The sequence below is a fragment of the Symphalangus syndactylus genome, chromosome 17 (assembly GCF_028878055.3).
Source record: "Symphalangus syndactylus isolate Jambi chromosome 17, NHGRI_mSymSyn1-v2.1_pri, whole genome shotgun sequence".
Classification (NCBI taxonomy): domain Eukaryota; kingdom Metazoa; phylum Chordata; class Mammalia; order Primates; family Hylobatidae; genus Symphalangus; species Symphalangus syndactylus.
This window is the reverse complement of record NC_072439.2, coordinates 91492852-91512005: the sequence shown is the minus strand read 5'-3', so window position 1 is coordinate 91512005 and position 19154 is coordinate 91492852. Positions and strand designations below refer to the sequence as shown.

Sequence of the window (19154 nt, the reverse complement as noted above, 5' to 3'; positions counted from 1 at the left end):
CTCTCTCTCTTTTTTTTTTTTGCTTGTTTTGAGATGGAGTCTTGCTCTGTCGCCCAGGCTGGAGTGCAATGGCATCATCTCAGCTCACGGCAACCTCTCCCTCCTGGGTTCAAGTGATTACCCTGCCTCAGCTTCCCGAGTAGTTAGGACCACAGGCACCCACCACCTAGCCCAGGTAATTTTTGTATTTTTAGTACAGAAAGGGTTTCATCATGTCAGCCAGGCTGGTCTTGAACTGCAGACCTCGGGTGATCCACCAGCCTCGGCCTCCCAAAGTGCTGGGATTACAGGCATGAGCCACTGCACCTGGCCCCCATATCTCTTATCTAAAATATTGCAACACCTTTCCAATTAGCTTCCCTGCTTTTAATCTCCCTACCTCCAAACTGCTGCCAGTTAGCTTCCTCCAACAGAACATGATGTCATCTCCCAACTCACAGCCCTTCCGTGTTTTCTTAATACTTGCAGGACTAGAGCCAAACTCCTTAGGGTGGTATTCACAGCCCATCTCAGTCTGGCTCTGTGGACTTCTCTCTAGCCTCATTTCCTGCTACTCCTGTTCCTGCAAACATTCTATGGTCCAGGTATACCAGACTGTTTCCCACTCGTAGACTTACATAACACATTCATGTCTCCATGCCTTTACTTACCCTGGTCTCTCTACCTGGAATGTCTATTCTATTTTTTTCCCAAGACTTTGCTTATCCTTGAAGGCCCAACTTTAAATGTTAAGTTTTCTGTGAAACTACGAAAATCAGTTTTCTGCACTACATTCCACTTTGTTTAGGTAATAGGTATTACCTGACAAATATTTGTTAAGACCCATTACGTGTGCCAGCACTAAGACCCAGAGATGAAAGGACGAAGCTACTGCCTCTGAACTCCCGAATATGTGTCTGTAAGGGGGAGCTGGTTGGGGGTGGGTATCGCAAGGCAAGTGTTCATCTACAATTAATGCTTCCAATGAGTTATAAAGAATGAGTAGGAGTCTGCCTGGCAGACAGAGGTGGTGGTGGCTAGGGGAACATTCCAGACAGATTATAGCACCTGTCACACTAAATCACAACTAGGTTTATCAGCTTGCCCTTCTTGACTGTGAGCTCTTTGAAAAAGAGTTAACTTATCTATGAATATAATTACCCAATAATGTCTAGCCTTAATAATAACTAGCACAATTTATCAAGGGCCTGCTCAGTGGCAGGCACTATACTGTGGGCTTCATATATTGAACTTTCAAAAGCCTTCAATGGAGATTATTTTCACCTCACAGAAGAGAAAATTAAGTCTCAGAAGCATCAGGTCACTTGCCTAGTCAACCCAGCTAGTCAGCTGTGGAGTTTTATCTGTTTTCCTTCAAAGTGCACCTTCTAGTGCTTAGAAAATGCATTTTGAAACTAAAGGTGCTGTTCAGTGAACTCTAACATTTGAGACCTCATAGGATGGGGCCTTCAACTAAGCCTCAACAAACACATCTTGGGACATGAGTGCACATGCACACCATACAAAATTACAAGGCACCAGTTGGAGAGCTCCTTTGAGAGCCGTGCTGTGTGTCCTCTCAGTTACACCAGCTTCGGTGGTTAGTAATTCTGAAGCTTATGAGGAGACAAAACTGAAAATATTTCAAGCCAAAATTATTGATACTGAATTTTCATGTTGTGGAGCTCTACACATAGCCTGAAACTTACTGACGAAGAATCCTTTCGGTTTCTTAATTGGGGTATTTCCCTCACCCTCCTGACTTTGGAATAGTTCCTTCATATTCTATTTTACTAATATTTCCCTCAAATAAAAATTGTGTGTGTCTTGGAATGCCAGAAAGCCAAAAATAAAACAAAAAATATGTACAGTATCTCTTCCTAGAGAGACTCATTGTTTCATGACGGTGTCCATAAAATCATTTTTAAAGTAGTATAAACAAAAGGGAAATTAAATTTCTGGAGGTGGACTAATGCCTTTTCCAAGAAGCTCATCAAATATAATCAACCTACCTTCATTTAAGAGACAAAATGCTTCTTCTGAATTTTCCAGGTCAGAGGACAACATTCGTCCTTGCCGCAGTCAATACCTACAGTGGGCTCAGTCAGGATGTAAAGATTTGGTTTTATGAACTAGAAAACTTTAATTACACTAATTTCCCCTATGGAAGCTCAAAAGATTCATTTGGCTAAAAAGAACCACAAAACTTTGAGTTTTAAGTGTCCTCAATATTTTTCTTACCATTTCCTATTTTTTTCTTCCCTTTTCTGCCCTGTCCTCCACGTAGCTCATGTCCTTCTTCAGAGAAAGAAACAAGGCACAAGAAGCAGGTGGGGGAGAGAAGGAGGGGGAAGGGTGGAGAGGCTGCAGGGAAGAGCAACCTTTCTTGTAAACTCTGAATACTGGGTAGAAATTACAGCGCATACCCCTAACTTTCTTTCCAAATGATGTATTGAGAATCATTTTGCTATTTCAAATAATTACAGTGGCTTATGGTGGTAATAGCTTTGCTTTTATGACACAGAGTTAAACATATCTATTACTTACTTGATGACAATACCTTGGTCAGAAACTTCATCCATAATTATGACATTGTTCTTATGGGAAAATGTGATTTGTCTTTCAAGAATACAAAGTAGGAATAAAAAGAATTTTCAAGGCAATTTATATTAACTCCAGGGCTCTATATGCATTTTTATATTTTATAAATATGAAAATCTCAAATGAACACACAGTAGAAGAAAAAAGTAAGGCAGAAAGATTGAAGAAAGGAATATCTTTCTAGCCCAAATTATCAAATTTTAATTACTGTAAATTAATTTTCTCAATACAACATGACTACCATAAAATATTATTTTTTTTAAAGCACATGGATTTAAGAAGGTGCATTAGCACTACATAAGCAATGGCTGTTAAAAACAAAAGAGAAGCCTTCCACTATCTTTCTTAAAAGGTATTTCCTATTATGTGTAAATATATGATAAAGGGAAAGAACAGAGAAAACACAGTTAAAAATCATGTTGTTTAATAGATACTGATATTATTTAAGCTTATTCTTTCTTATTGACTTCCATCCCCATTTCTGTTATTTTATATCAAGTTTTGAGCAACACCTCTGGGTATTTTGAAGCAAATATCCATGTATTTCCCTTTTATTCTTTGCATAAATTCTCTATCAAGAACATTTAAAGACTTGGAAAGCATAATTTATTTTTGCCTGCTGCTGGATGAATCGGTAGACTCATGAACGACTGCAGATATTCCTAATATTTTTATATCTGCTTCATATTGATAACCATTTTTATATCACTTAGCTCAATATTGGCACTGCTCAAACTCCAACAGGGTGTATAGTTTAGCCACCACGCTGTCAATGTATATGCCTATTATGTGAGGAAATAACATTTTAAGGTGATTCCTCCAAAACTTTATAAATCATTTTAAAAATTAGACATGTTTGAACAGGCACTAACACACAAACAGGTCTTGGCTGTATCTCATGCAGAATAAGGGCTTGTTACAGATGTTCTCCTGCAAGCTACATCTTGCCTATTACAAGGACATCCATCTCCCAAACACACCATTTCACCTTCTTTGCCAGAAGCAAAACAAAACACACGTATAAAAATCAGAGAGCTTTTATTACTATTATTTTTAATTCTTAAATTCTTCCACTTATTCTATATCCTTACAGAGGAGAGGAACCAAACATCTGATTTCTAAAATGCTGCTGTCTGATGATAGCTCCGTTTGCTTTCCCCCTGAACAAGCTAATGATATTAGGGAGTCTAACCCATGCCTTTTTTTTTTTTTTTTTTCTAAACCTACAAAACCGATGCCTGGGCCAGCACTGACTCATAAAACTGGAGACATTAGCTCATGGCAATGATTCAGTCGTGAGAATTCTGACAAGGGCCTCTCCCTCCCTGGTGCTTTAAGAGGAAAATCGTCCTGAGTAAGTATGGCTTGTGATCTAGGCACAGATGTTACTGTGTCTGTGATCAAGTATTATAAGGAAAGGGGCAGTTCTGTGTGACAGCAGCCACCCTAAGGAGAAAATCACTGTCTTCATAGGAAAACAGTTTCACAGCAGCTCCGGCACAGCCTAATTAGAAAAGTCCAGGCTAGGCACGGTGGCTCACTCCTGTAATCCCGGCACTTTGGGAGGCTGAGGCAGGTGGATCACCTGAGGTCAGGAGTTCAAGACCAGCCTGACCAACATGGTGAAACCCCATCTCTACTAAAAATACAAAAATTAGCCAGGCATGGTGGCAGGCACCTGTAGTCCTAGCTACTGGGGAGGCTGAGGCAGGAGAATGGCTCGAACACGGGAGGTAGAGGTTGCAGTGAGCCAAGATTGTGCCACTGCACTCCAGCCTGGGTGACAGAACAAGACTCCGTCTCAAAAAAAAAAAGAAGAGTCCTTACAAAGAGGCCCTGGGCTCCCACAGTCAGCCATTTCAATCAGCCCGGGAGAAAAATATGAATTTTATTCACTAGACTACTTTGGTTTCTCCTCAAGGAGAGAGGAAAGGCAGGTTTCCTTTGAAAGGATCAAGGTTTGGGGAGCTATTAGGCTTTTGGCATTTATTACTAGGTGTGAGAGAGAGAGAGCATGAAAGGAAGTCTTGAGATTAGGCTGGATAAGAGTTATCTCACTGAACCAGTACCTTCGTCTTGGACCCCAGATGAGAGGATACAAATGTTCATTTAGCAAGACAGAAAGCTGAAAGGTACACCTGCTGCCTCTATCATGTGGTTTGCACGACAGACTTCCTAGTTTACAAATCACTTTCACCCCATCATCTCATTTAATCCTCACAATAACCCTTCAGGATAGGTAGCATCATCCTCATTTTGAAGACAAGAAAACCGAGGCACCAGGGAGGAAGTGATTTGTCAACGTCCCAGCTAGAGAATGGAAGCCAAGCCTCTAGGACAGACCTGCTCTAGTAAAAATAGCGAATCAGTTAGGCTCCTTTTCTGGCTCTCCATTGCCCTCCCTACCTTTCTATCTAGCCCTTTGGAGTAGTGACTTCAGCAACTGACTCTTGCCCTGTCTCACCTCTGTCCTTCCCCTGTTGAGTGAGCCACATCACCGACTGAGTGCTCAGCTCACAGTGTGCGTCTGCATGCCCTGGCATTCTTCAAACTGCTCTCCTTTACTGCAGGCCCCTCCAAACAACTCCCTCTGCTGTCAGGTTAATCTACTTTATATACTGATCTGAAGAGGTGCTCAAAAAGCATGCACTGTTAGCACACTGCCCTTGCAATAGAGTTAAAATGCCTTTCCCTACACAGGCTGGCCCATCCTACCTTTTAGCTTCACCCTATGCAGTTTCCTACATAGAACCACAGCTTCAGAGAGAAAAGAAGAGTCACTGTCCTGGGAAAGGCACAGAAGGCTTGCTGCGTGTTTTGATGTAGGCTGAGTCCACTGCCTGTCTGGGGAGTCTACTGTCTTCAGTTAACCAATGGTCTGGCATAGAAAAGGTCAATTGCAGTCATTCTATATCTTTCTGGTCACAAAATACTTCTCTTCTGGATGCACAGAATTTGAATTCAAGGGGAACTTCAGAGGCTGCTTGATAGTTTCTGTCATCTAAAACTTGAGTCAAGGGTCTCTCACTCTTTGGAGGTGGAGAACTCACCACCACTGGAGGCAGTGCATGCCACCCCTAGAGAGCCCTGACCATTCACTTTCTGCTGCAATCTGCCTTCCTGTTGCTTCCCTTCTTATGTGGTTATTGTGCCTTTGGGGACATCTAAAGAAGTCTAAAATATCTCTAAGAAAGCTGGCCATAAAGAAGGGGCTCTATACAACTGATGAAGAATGCTATCATTGTGTCGCATGAGTCCCCAGCCATTTTGGGCTGAGGCTACAAAAATAAACAATGCTCTTTCCCAGGGCACTTTAACTTAGAATTGTGCTTTGGAAACAATTATTGAAGGCACTTGTACATCAGAAGTGTGCCTGGTAGTGTGCCTGGGTATAATAACTCAATGTTACAAGATAAATACTACTCATCTTCCTGAAACAACAATTTTAAATATTTTTTAATGAGGGGAAGAAATACTTATATTTAAATATATATTTATATTTAAATGCAAAGTTGAAATAAGTCTTTCAGAAAGAAAATGATATGTCTTCTATGGGCCATTTCAGATTAAACCCTCAGGATGCCTAATGTAGCCATTCATTTCCCTCTGCTCTTAATTGGGGTAAAACTTTTAAAGTACTATCCTAATATATCACATCTACTAGGCAGCAGAGGCTAGAGCTACTTTATGGAGATTTCCTGCTATGATTCTGCACAAATCTATGAATAAGGCAGGTTTAGTGTAAATTCTAATCCTAAATCTACGATCCATCCTAATAGAAATTACCATTTACAGGCATTGTTTTAGGCACTTTATACTTATTATATCAAACCCTACCGATAACATTGTTACCTAAAGGAGTATTATCCCCATTTGAAAGGTGAGGAAGCCACTCTAGAGAGTGTTTAGCCCAATGCCATACAGCTAGAGAGAAGTGAAATTCAACCCCAGGTCTATCTGACCACAAAGCTGAATTCTTTCCCCTACACCATCCTGCTTCCTTAGGCACTTTTGTTTGTCCTTTAGTAAAAGAGCCATAGTCCCTGCTTTCAAGAAGAGTCAGGATGTGCTAAATATCATATTTGTAATCTTCATCTTGTAAAACAACCAAAAAAGATACACTGTAAGTATCATATGCTTTATATGATATCTCATAATTAGCAGTTAAGGGATCATTTTCGTTTTAAATCAGGAACTTATGGAAAGAAGATAATTCAAAGTATTGCATTTTTTGTTTCTGAAGTCTAAATTCCAGTGTCAAATTAAGAAAGCAATAAATTAGGAGATAATCTATGCCCTACAACCACGTGCCCAAGTAACAACTTAAAAACAAAATTTCAAACCATTAAAAACAGAAAATCTGTTAGTTGGGAATGCTTTAAGCGAGGCTTAGGAAAATATAACCTCTCTCACTGTTCTTATAACAGTGTGGGCAGTACCCAGGCAAAACATGTTCACTCTAATTCTTTCCCTTGTTGTTCTGAAGCATCCTTCATGTGGTAAGCACACTTGACCCTCTATTGAGACCAGTGACAAAAGATGACAAAGTAGCTGTGGCCATTTCTTTCTCTCTGGCTCTGGAGGAGGTGAACATTACTGCAGTCACCAGGACCCTCAAAGGCAAACAGTATGAATGCAGGAATCAAATCTAAGCGCTGTGAAGTGAGGCTGTATTCTGAGTTAGTGCAAGGGAAACATACATTCAAAAGTAACTACAATAAAAGAATACTTCTACCAAGTAGAAGGATCACAAAAGTAAAAAATGCTTCTATATGAAAATACTGCTTCAATTACATCATGGCACTAAGTACCAAAATAAAACCACTGCTAGTACACATGAATCAAAGGTCTTAATTTGTTATTGCTTTTTTTGTTGTTCTTTTCACTAAAATTCAAATAGATATTTAATGGGACCTTCTTTCCTGGAAGTTTCAAAGCATTTTAGAAAAGTATATACAATTACATACTATTCATTCATTAAGACCACCTAAAGTATTGGGTATATTTTGAAGAAAATGCACTGTTTTCAAAAAGCAGCAAGGCTTACTAGGCAAAGGAAAGTAAGACATCTTCTTTCCTGAAATAGTTCAGTCAACTCTCCTGAAAAGAAAACTGAAGGCAATAATTGGTATGTCCTTATATTTGGAAGCAAAAATACCCATGAGATTACAGAATGTAATAATTAAGGATGTGAAGGCTGTAGATAGATTGAATTTTAATATGCTATTTGAATTAGTTTGGGTTTCTTCCTCATATTAGAAGTCTATGTCCATAAAAATATACTATCAGAGCTACAAAAGCATCTTAGAAAACATCTAACAAATGTAAAATGCGTGCATTGTACTTTTGTAAAAGGCTCCACTCACTAGTATCCAACAAACCATTTCACTTCCCCTTTCTCCTTTGTTTCCTTCTGACGATTTCCTGTCTCCACCCCTAAACTCAAAGTGTCTTAGATGACAATTACACTTAGGTTGGCGGAGAGGTGTGAGAAAAGAGTCTATAAAAACGTAAAAGATTGTTCCCAGAGCCATTCTTATACCTGCTAACACCGTGTCTACCATGCTTGTGCAAAGAGAAACATTATAACTGAAATCCATGCTGTGCTAGGTAAGAAATCAGTTCTGAAATATGAATGTATTGTGGAAACTTATACAAATGGTCATATATTTAATTGCTTTCTGAAGAGAAAACCTGACTGCAAGAAGTCTATAGTTCCTTGTGGTTCTGATGCTGAGTGAGTCATTTTCTTGTCCCCATCTACATCACTTGCTCTATAGCTTTTACAGCAAAAGGTACACAGATGAGCTAATGTTTGCTAAATTATGTGATAATTCTCAGATATAAAGTATAAATAACTGCACAATATGCCTTTGTTACATTTACATACAAAAGTATTCAATGTAGTCATTGACGATAGATAAAAGTAAAATAGGGCTGGGCGCGGTGGCTCACGCCTGTAATCCCAGCACTTTGGGAGGCCGAGGCGGGTGGATCACAAGGTCAGGAGTTCAAGACCAGCCTGGCCAAGATGGTGAAACCCCATCTCTACTAAAAATACAAAAATTAGCTGGGTGTGGTGGCACACGCCTGTAATCCCAGCTGTTCAGGAGGCTGAGGCAGACAGTTGCTTGAACCTGGGAGGAGGAGGTTGCAGTGAGCTGAGGTGGCACCACTGCACTCCAGCCTGGGTGACAGAGCGAGACTCTGTCTCAAAAAAAAAAAAAAAAGTAAAATATAATCCGTTACCAGTGAGTACTGAGAAAGAACAACAAAAATCTAAAGAATGAAATATCTTTTGGTAACTCTTGGATGTTGACAATTCTATTTGTAAAAGCCTTGACTTAAGCAATATTAAAAATAATTATTTGCCAAGTAGCTAAACTTAAAGGTAACAAAAGTAGACTAAAGCATTTTAAAAAACAGTGTACATTTGCTTATGCTTGTATAACTTCAATACAGCCTGGGTGGGAGAATAAGCAAAGGAGAAAAATGTTACTTTCTCATATGTCTTAGTTCAAAAAGAGATTTTTAATCATGACAATAAGGATACATTTTCTAGGCATCCATCCTAACTTTGGGAATATAGAAAAAGTTATTCCAAATTCCTACTATGAAAATACTTTCTATTTTTACCTGTTGGTCAATCTGCTTTATCTATCAACTATCCACCATTTGCTAAATGCTTTATTCACTAAATCCATGGTTTTGTATGGAAAGGTTATAAGAAAGGTGATAAACTTGAATTGTGTTTAAAGACAAACTCTGGGTCTAACACACAAATCATGTTCTCAAATTCCTTTTCTAACATCAAGGCAAAGGTCTACAAGTCTCCCCATTAGCAATTCAAACTCTTCTCATATCTAGCTGCCTTTGAGGACCTTTTATTTCCTCAAGACTGCTCTGTTTTGGGGAGTGGGGTATCAGGCAGGAATAGTAAATACACTCCAAAACTACATTTTCAGATTCAATCAGATACAGTTTTTTTTCTTACCAGCAAAATTCTTAAGTAATATCATTAAAAATTGATTCAATTGCTTAAAATGAAGACTGACTTACACTATAGAATTTTTTTGAGCATCATTCCTAGTAACAGGAATATATTCTACAAGTATCCATTCTAATTTTCCTATGAAAATTTTGAGAAACATAGGCTTCTCAAATTATTCCCCATGAAGTGGATCAAAATTATGGCGTGTCAAAATGTTATTTATTATAATAGCAGTCAGTTCTAGATAAGTTTATAAAAATAACACTTTATAAGTAAAATTAATACATATATGTCAAGGCATACAAAATATTTAAGCAAACTTTATGTGACAATGAGAATCATTTTGCTATTTCAAATAATTACAGTGGCTTATGGTGGTAATAGCTTTGCTTTTATGACACAGAGTTAAACATATCTATTACTTACTTGATGACAATACCTTGGTCAGAAATTTTATCCATAATTATGACATTGTTCTCATGGGAAAATGTGATTTGTCTTTCAAGAATACAAAGTAGGAATAAAAAGAATTTTCAAGGCAATTTATATTAACTCCAGGGCTCTATATACATTTTTATATTTGATAAATATGAAAATCTCAAATGAGCACACAGTGGAAGAAAAAAGTAAGGCAGAAAGATTGAAGAAAGGAATATCTTTCTAGCCCAAATTATCAAATTCTAATTACTGTAAATTAATTCCATTGTTATTCAACTGGAGTAATATATTTATATTTATATATATAAATGTGCATCCTTATTTACATTTAAATATGTATTTACATTTTTTAAATGGAGTAAATTTTTCTTCTCATGACCCAGTAAAGATGATTGCATTTTAAAACTTTTTACTGGTTCTGCAAAAATGTTACCAATAAGACACTGAAATGCTTTTAAAAACATAAAGCTGGTCAACAGATATAAGATTCAATTAAACGTTTTTTAAGAAGAAACTCTTTTACATCAGAAAAAAATTACGTATAATTTTTTCATCCCATATTAATGTCCAGGGACTTATATATTTATGTTATTTCATGTCTTTGTAGAAATAAAAAACCTCAGAAAACTGCCTGAATTGTAAGCATCGTTATGATACAGATTCAAGCAAGTAAATCTAAAAACAAAAATCCAGGATGAGATAATAACATATTATGTTTTTAGAGCTTCATCTCTCAGGCTCCCAAAGCACTTTATAAACTTTAATTAAGCCTCACAGCAATCTTGCCAAGTAAAAATTATAATACTCATTTAACATACAGACAGAGACAAAAGACCTGCCCCAGTTCATATAGCTTGTTAGTACCCCAAAGTTGTCCTTCTGAGTCCCGTATTCCACTTAATGAGTCACACTCCTCAGGAGCCTGTCAGATGTCTTCTCAAATTCAAATGAGAACCTTAAGTAATCATTAGTCTTCTTATTTAATACAACTTGGAAACCACTCAAAGGGAAAGTCTTTAGAAATACTCTCCTCGACTTATTCATTATAGTTTTTATAAGATTCAATGCAGATGATACTGGCTGAACAGCACACGAAGCAAAACAAAAACAAAAACTTAGGCACTAACCCAAGAAGGAACTCCTATTTAATCAATGAACTTGAAAGTTTGGTATGAACACAATTAGCAATTAAGGTCCCTGCTCTGTTTTCCATCCTTTCTGGTACAATAACAAGGTGCCAAGTTGTAGGTTTTTTTTTTTTTTTCCCCACGTGAATCTTCATTATTAAATTCAGACTAAAATGAGAAGTCTCATTCTATCGGTGAAGTGAGAATCCCTCCCTAATTTACCTCACAATAAATTAGATCCAGGGTCTCTGACTACTACCAAATTTTCTTTTAAATTTCACATGGGGGGCCTGATGATAGGGTCATGCTCGTTACTAAAAACACAAGAGAGAAATCTACTGAGATCATTACCTTTAGGCCCCTGCGTGCCTCATTACAGGATCCATCATTCTAAAAACCATTCCATATCTACAAAATGTCTGCAGGGCTTCAAAGAACTGAAGAATTATCTTTCTATCTTTCTAGTCTGCAATAAACTCTTCTTTAATTTTGAAGAATTGGAAGTTGTTGGAAAGCTACATTATTTTCAGTCTCCTTTCAGTCACAGTGACCTGACTAGACATACCAATTGCTGCTAATATAAAACCAGGGGGTTTTATTTTATGTATAGTTATATGGTTTTACTCATGATATGACAGCTGAAACTGCTGAGGACTTTTCATGAGAAACACACATCGGCCCTTTACCAAAGCAGGTAGGAACAACTGCATAGACTTGGTCACGTTATGGAAATAGCTAATTTGGGGAACGCGAACAGGAGAAAGTGCAAAGCTGATGTATGGAAATGTACCAAGAGCAACAATCCCACAATAAATGGCACACATCACTCAGGGCTGATTTTAAGTTTACATTCACTTTAAGGGATCTCTGTTGAGCTTAATGATATAGTTTTCCAGAGTCATTAAAAGTTCTTATGACATTATTTTCTCTTTATACTTCAATTATCAGGTGATTTTTGTTCTGGCACACTATGTGCCAATTAAAAATAAACTATCTGTTAGTAAGCTGAGAAAATTGATGAGAAGCCCTTTAAATCTTAGAGCTCTTTTCTGAGTACAGCTTTGGCCAATTTTAAGGAGTTAAGTTACAGAGTTCCATAATTCTCTAATGATAAGCATAGGAACAAACAAACAATAAACTTCCAAGTATCCAATACTGCATATCATTAGATTTTTAAAATATAAAATGATATAAAAATGAGAAGCAGAAAGGTCATTTGCTGTAAGAAAACAAGCTGAGAAAAATATGTGCTGATAATGTATTGCTTAGTTAAATGCAACAAGAGATTAATCTATATGACTTTGTAAAGGAATAAAGAATTATTACTTCTGAATAAAATATACCTACTAGTAACCTTTCTCTTAGATGCTGATTCCAGTCATTTTATTTTAGTAACTAACTTCCAATTAATTTATTTAAACATTTAGTAATCTCCCCTTGTTACCATTAACACCTTGCACAGGATGGCATGCAGCCTGTGTACTGTTTTGTTTGGCCTATAGTGTTCTACAACTTTTTTTTTAATTAGTATCATCATTTCAAGATATGAAGGTATTACATGCAAACCCAGGTTTCTAGTTACTCTTTTAAAAAAATTTATATTTAACAGTTTAATAGTGTGATAATTAATTTAATATTTTAAATATTTTAATACTAGGCTTACTTTCCCCTGTGACAACAGTCTGGGATTGTAAAGCAGGTGTCCTTGTAGATAGAGTATATAAGCTGTTTTGCCACAGTTTCTGTACTTATCATTTGGCTCATTTATGCTACCTCCCTGACCCCAATGTCATTTGAGTTTGCTACCTTTAAAGCAGCCCATTATTATTCGCCAAAGTGATTTGTTACATGAAAAGGGTCTGAAAATTTAATCTTGATGAAAATTTTCATGGTGATTGATATATATCATGTTCTCCATATTAATTTATGGAGAAGAGCGAAGCTATAGTAAAAAAAAAAAAACAAACGAAAAAAAACAAGATACCATGTAGCTGATACCTACAAAACCAAATTAACTAATGATAATAACATAAATGAAGAAAAAAGAGAAGGAAGGAGTAGAAGGAAGGGGGAGAAGAAATGGGGGAAGAGGAGAATAATAGGGAGAAAGAAGAAAAGGGAAAAGCAGAGGATTTTTGCTGTTACTCTTTGTAGTAGGAAAAGAAATATAGGCTTTATTTAAATTATTCATTTTTAAAATCAATAGTTTTTATAATGTTCACATGCAATAAATCAAGATCAGTTTAATTTTAAATAGACACTCCATGGTGCAGTGAACAAATCACTCAAAATAGTATGGGAGGCTGATGAGCATTAGATTAGATTAAACTGGCTCATCACAACTACGTTAACCTAGAGTCAATCTAAACAAACTCAGGCAAGAAAGCTGATTCAGTTATTCTGCCCTAGACCAGGGAACAACTCTTCGGAAGCATGCCTTACAATGAACATTCCTTTTAAATCCAAAACCTAGAGGTAAGTTACTTGAACCATCCCCAAGAATCTCTAAGCATTTTATTTAGCACATTCTTCCTCAATACTCTCTGAACTAAGAAATAGTTTAGATAACAGATTAATATGCTCAATGTTGTTATTTGCTTCATCATGGGAGCAGCACAAAAAGGCACCTGATACATATCTCACATAATTTATGAAACAGCTATGGCAAGAAGTAAAAATTATCTTGTTACAATAAACACAAACACACGTACCAGTGGCACGAGCTACTGACTTCTGCCCCTCACCAATAAAATCTAACAGCCACTCAATTGTAAGATTAGATCAAGCCCCAGATGAGACTCAGACTTTAATGGGGGAAGTGCTTCCCTTGTGAAAGAAAACTGTTAAATCCTATTTACCATCGAAGAGTTTGTCTGTACATCTTGTCCTTTGATGGGCTATTCTTAAGAGTCTCTAAATTCCAGAGGGCCATGCAATTGGCTGGGTTGCATTAGATTTCTGCAGAGCTGGCAGCCTTTTTCTAAAAGTCTTACATTACAGGTAACCTGATGACAGGGAGGGTGGGCCGCAGGCACGCATCTCAGCCTGCCCGTGGAGCCAAAGGGAGTGAGCTTGCGAGACCAAGACCCATATGCTGGGATCAATGGAACTCTCCCGGGAACTGGCTGTTCCCCTTTCAAACGCCACCTCCCTAATCTCTCCACTTGCTCAAGTCAAATTCTCCAAAGCTCTGAACATGACACGAAGCTGGCATGGTTAAGAAAGGCAAAGGAAGAACGCTGTCTATAAATCATGGGTGAAGGCTGAAGGGAACAAATTCACGGGCAGTTCACAGTCAGAGTCAGAACTGAGGGCTCCTGCTGGGAACTACAATTGTTTCCTTTAATTATGAGAAGAAAAAAAGTTCCTTCCCATTTATTAAAGGTTTACTGTATGCTGGACCTTGTGCTGGGCACTGGATCAGGGTGTCTGCCATACAAGACCTTGAGGTCAATGACAGGAGAAAGATACAACAGCAAAAAGTGATCCTATGTCCCAGGGGTAGGGTCCTTACTTCAGTCTGAACACAATTTAAAAAACAAAACAAAGCAAAAAACCAACCTGAGGATTTTCATGGCGCGTGCACACAGAGAGTACTCTTGTGTCATGAGCTGTGAAAAATAGCTCTCAAACTGGCAAAGGTGTGTGAGGCCAATAATCGCGACAGACTGAACTATATTCACCAAGAAGCCTCATCACTAGAGGGGAGCACAAAGAAACACCTGCCCCTACAAGCGGGGTTCCTCACCAGGACTCTCAGTTCTCAAGCAAGTGCCACAGAAAGCTTTCTCTTTCCCTCACCAGCAACTCCCAAAGCCTTCCTTATCAGTACAGAGAATTCTTTCTAATGGCCGTATGGTTATTGCTTATAACATGCCATGATTTATTAATCTAGTTTTTCACTTGGTGACTGATCAGGTTGCTTCCAGTAGTTTGTCATTATACATTAATATGTTGACTCTGCCGTAAATAAGGCCCGCTGTTATTCTTTAACACAAAGAATACAAAAAGGCATTCCCATAATGAAGCATCAGATTAAAAATGAGGAACAAATGTCAAGAATCAATGGGCTCTTAAATCTGGAAAGGGCCCTTCCTTGCACCGGCAAGGAGAGCCTACATCTGCTTGGGCAGGCTTCAGAAAGCGGCAGAGCCAGCCTGCAGAAGTCTGCGTTCAGGAGAGGCTGTTATCGCCCTATACCATCTATTCATATATTTCGATAGTGGATAGTATCACAGTCCCTCTATAAAGCATGCATGTTAATAGCCCAAAAGCATTAAGAAAAAAACATTAGTTGAAATTTTATTTTTCATTCTCTCAAATGAGTACCTTTAGTACAACTAAAGGTACTAAAGCCTTGTCGAAGCCTCAACAAAACTACAATGAACTCACGAACCGAAGAAATTCAAATTCAGACTCAATAAACACTTGGGAGCATATGAGTAGCTAGGTGCTAATAGGTATGTTTACATGAAGTAATCCTCACGATAAGGAAAGTATTAATGTTCCCATTTGTAGGTGAGAAAAGTAAGGTTTAGAGAGATTGAATTTTTGGTGAAAGCCCCATATGCTGTTAGTAAGTTTCAGAGTTGAAATCTGAATTTAAGTTCCTTGCCATCTCCACACTACCATTCTTTCAACTGTCCTATGATTAACGATTCCCAGCTAAAATGCTAGACCAGCACTACATTAGATTAAATGGTAGGCCTCTGTAATTAATATCAATTAAATTGTGGAAATAAGAAAATCCAAAACTAAAGCAAATGTTGGTTTGTGGTGTATGTATGTGTGTGTGAAACAGAGAAGATGAAAAATGTTGTCTTATTTTACTTCATTTCATTGAAAGGAGTTTAAAATAAATCCCATATTTTTGTAGAACTGGAAACACAATCACATTTGTTATTTAAAACACAGAAAAGCAAAGGAAAAATGCACATATACTTTAAATATATTAGCTATATTTTGACAGTAATCCTGAGGGTAAAACCAGAAAAGTTAAAAAAGAAAACTTGACATGAAAGGATTGCAAGTGATAAAATGGTACTAAAAATATTTTTATTAAAGAATTACCAGAAGACTATGCGATAAACATGATCTCCCCCTAATGACAGCTGCTTCTGTTTCTTTCAGTTTGTGGGCAGTTCTAAAATGCAGCATTTTATTTTGAAAAATTGTTTGAAAATGCACAAATGCCTAAGAAATAGGTGTTGTGTAATAAGGCACAAAAAATTTCTCTACCAGTTGGACTCTGGGACATAAGAGGCAAGCTCCAAACTACACAGGCACTGCCTGCTCCTGTATGCCCCTCCCTGCTCTCAATCCAGAGGAGAAACAGTCTAACTAGGATGGTGGAGAGACCTGAATTGGGGTGAAGGAGGCCTGGATTCTTCCCCATCCTTGGCTGGTGTTAGCCATGTGTTCTTTACATCTTCGAGTTTCCTCATCTATAAAACTGGGGATTACAAACTTGGTTATGAGGCTCAACTAAGATAACTATATGAAAAAAAACTTTTTAAAATGGGAAGTCTGTTTATAAACATGAGGATCTATAAATTTGCCTCAAAGAATCAGAAGCTAAGATGCAGGTATCCATGATGAACAACTTACATCTTTTTAGGTGATCTCAGTAGCTGCTCAGATAAGGGTTCAAGTGCCCTAATTTAGAAGAAATGAACTGGGCCTGAAATAAGCCTGGTTGTGAACAAGAAAGAAATTTAATAAAAATATAATTACCATGTGATATATGAGTAGAAACCTTACTGTAAAATTTATAGGTAGAATGCAGAAAATTGAACAAAAATCCAAGAGAAGCAAAATCACTTAACCAAGGACACTCATGAATGGCAGACAATATATCGATAAGAACCAAAGTCCTTCTAACAACTTCCTGTTAATTATTAATACTATCATCTCACCTTAAGAAAACAGTAGGTTTCACCATCCTCATCCTCTTTCTCATCTGAGGCACAGACTGAATTTTAGAAAGATCAAGTGACTTGGCTAAGTTTACATAAATGATCAAGACCATAATCCAGGTTTTCTGTCTCCCAGTCAGTGCCCTTTTCTCATCACCACAGCGTATCCCTTTTTTCAGGGCACTGATATCACTGCTGTCACATGTAAGGAAATTTTACCAGTGTACCAGAATATTTTCTTTTCTTTTAAACCTACCATTTTGGTAGAGATCTCCAACCTTTTTGAGTGAGACAATTGACTTCTCTGAAAGAGGGGCTTTGAGTGATGGTTTAGGATTGTGCTAAACCTGAAAATAACTTTAATATTTTTTTTTTTTTTGGAGACAGACTCTTGCTCTGTTGCCCAGGCTGGAGTGCAGTGGCGCGATCTCAGCTCACCACAACCTCTGCCTCCCAGGTTCAAGTGATTCTCTTTTCTCAGTCTCCCCAGTAGCTGAGACTACAGGCACCCACCACCACGTCTGGCTAATTTTTGTATTTTTAGTACAGACAGGGTTTCACTATGCTGGCCAAGCTGGTCTTGAACTCCTGACCTCGTGATCTGCCTGCCTCGGCCTCCCAAAGTGCTGGGATTATAGGTGTGAGCCACCAAGCCCAGCTGACTTTAAGATTTCTGTATGAGGAGGTAGTGAGGAAGGGACAGGGAAGGATAACTAATTTGATGCTGTACTTACATCAAGATTCATCCCCATGGTTTTCTAACAATTTTACAGGGAAAAAAAGCGATTATTTATTTAGCAGCCCTAATATGCCCATCATCTAGTCAGACATGCCGACTCCTAATATAATGGAGCCCTGGCAGAGTAAACTAAATTAGTAACTGTTAGCTTTGAAGACTGGTGACTGTAAATGGTCTGGTTAGTGACCTAAGAGATATCAGTGCTCCATTTATAAAATGGTTATTCTAGTAGCTCTTTAGCAAGATACTACTTAGATCAATCAACCAACTATTTGAAGCCTATAAACTCTAAGTTTACTCACCTGCAGTATCCATCGCCTCCAGAATTATAAAAGTAGAGGAAACTAAAGATTATGACACCATTGATAAGTAACACGTGGAGGAGAGATCAAGTTTTAAGCTGATATTCATGCTCTACAGTTGAAATATGAGCCACAGGAGAATTACTTCTCAAACCACAAGAGGAAAGAACTAAAATAACATTAATTTTTAGACAATTTTGGGAGATCCTGATATAAAATGTTTGAAAGAAAGGATACAATCCAGTGAGAGGGAAGCAGAAATGAAAAACAGGCTCAGGTACACACAAGTTTCTGTAACTTTAGGCATGCCTCTTAACCTCCAACTTCTTCAGCTTTCCTCACTAGCACAGTGGAAGTTATAAAACTTGTCCTGGGTACTTCACAAAGAAATGAGGTGAAAAAGATGAAATGGATGTGAAATGATGTTAGAGTGTAATAGGTCTTAGGCATGCCGACCATTTTATAAACTATACCAACTAAAGGCTGGAATGAACTGGACACTATATATAACATTAACATAGAAATGCTTTCCAAAGAAATCCATTTGTCAAAGAGGGAAAAAACTGTCAAAACAATTCTAAAGCTACTTTTTATTAAGATGATGATATTTGGAAGCATTTCTATAATCTATGTAAACATTAAGTTGTTTGACAAACATACCACTTTGGTCTTGAACATTCTTTGATCAACCAGTTAAAACCAGCTTTGTAGGTGCCCTCTTTTATACCTGGGCTTTATTCGTGTTATAATACATTTCAAAATACACTTCAAAATAAAATATTCTTGTATCTAATTATGAAAAAGAAAATTGCATGCTTCCTTAGAAAAGTTATATACAGAAAGATTTTTTTAAACAGTTTCTTTGGACTAATTCTTGTATCTTCCTAATTTATGAAAAGAAAATTCCATGCTTCCTTAGAAAACTTACATGCAGAAAGTTTTTTTTAACAATTTCTTTGGACTAATTCAGGGCTCTGATATGTATATTTAAAGGCTTCCTTTTTGAAAAGAATGTTTCTAAATTAAATAAATATATACATATCAATAAATTATAAATCACTG

The 19154-nt window shown here is 37.4% G+C and overlaps 1 protein-coding gene across 18 annotated transcripts in view; it reads right to left on the bottom strand.

The window, feature by feature from the left end:
• The window catches only part of TP63 (tumor protein p63), a 262688-nt gene that overhangs the window by 69327 nt on the left and 174207 nt on the right, over positions 1-19154 (bottom strand). The window lies entirely within an intron of this gene.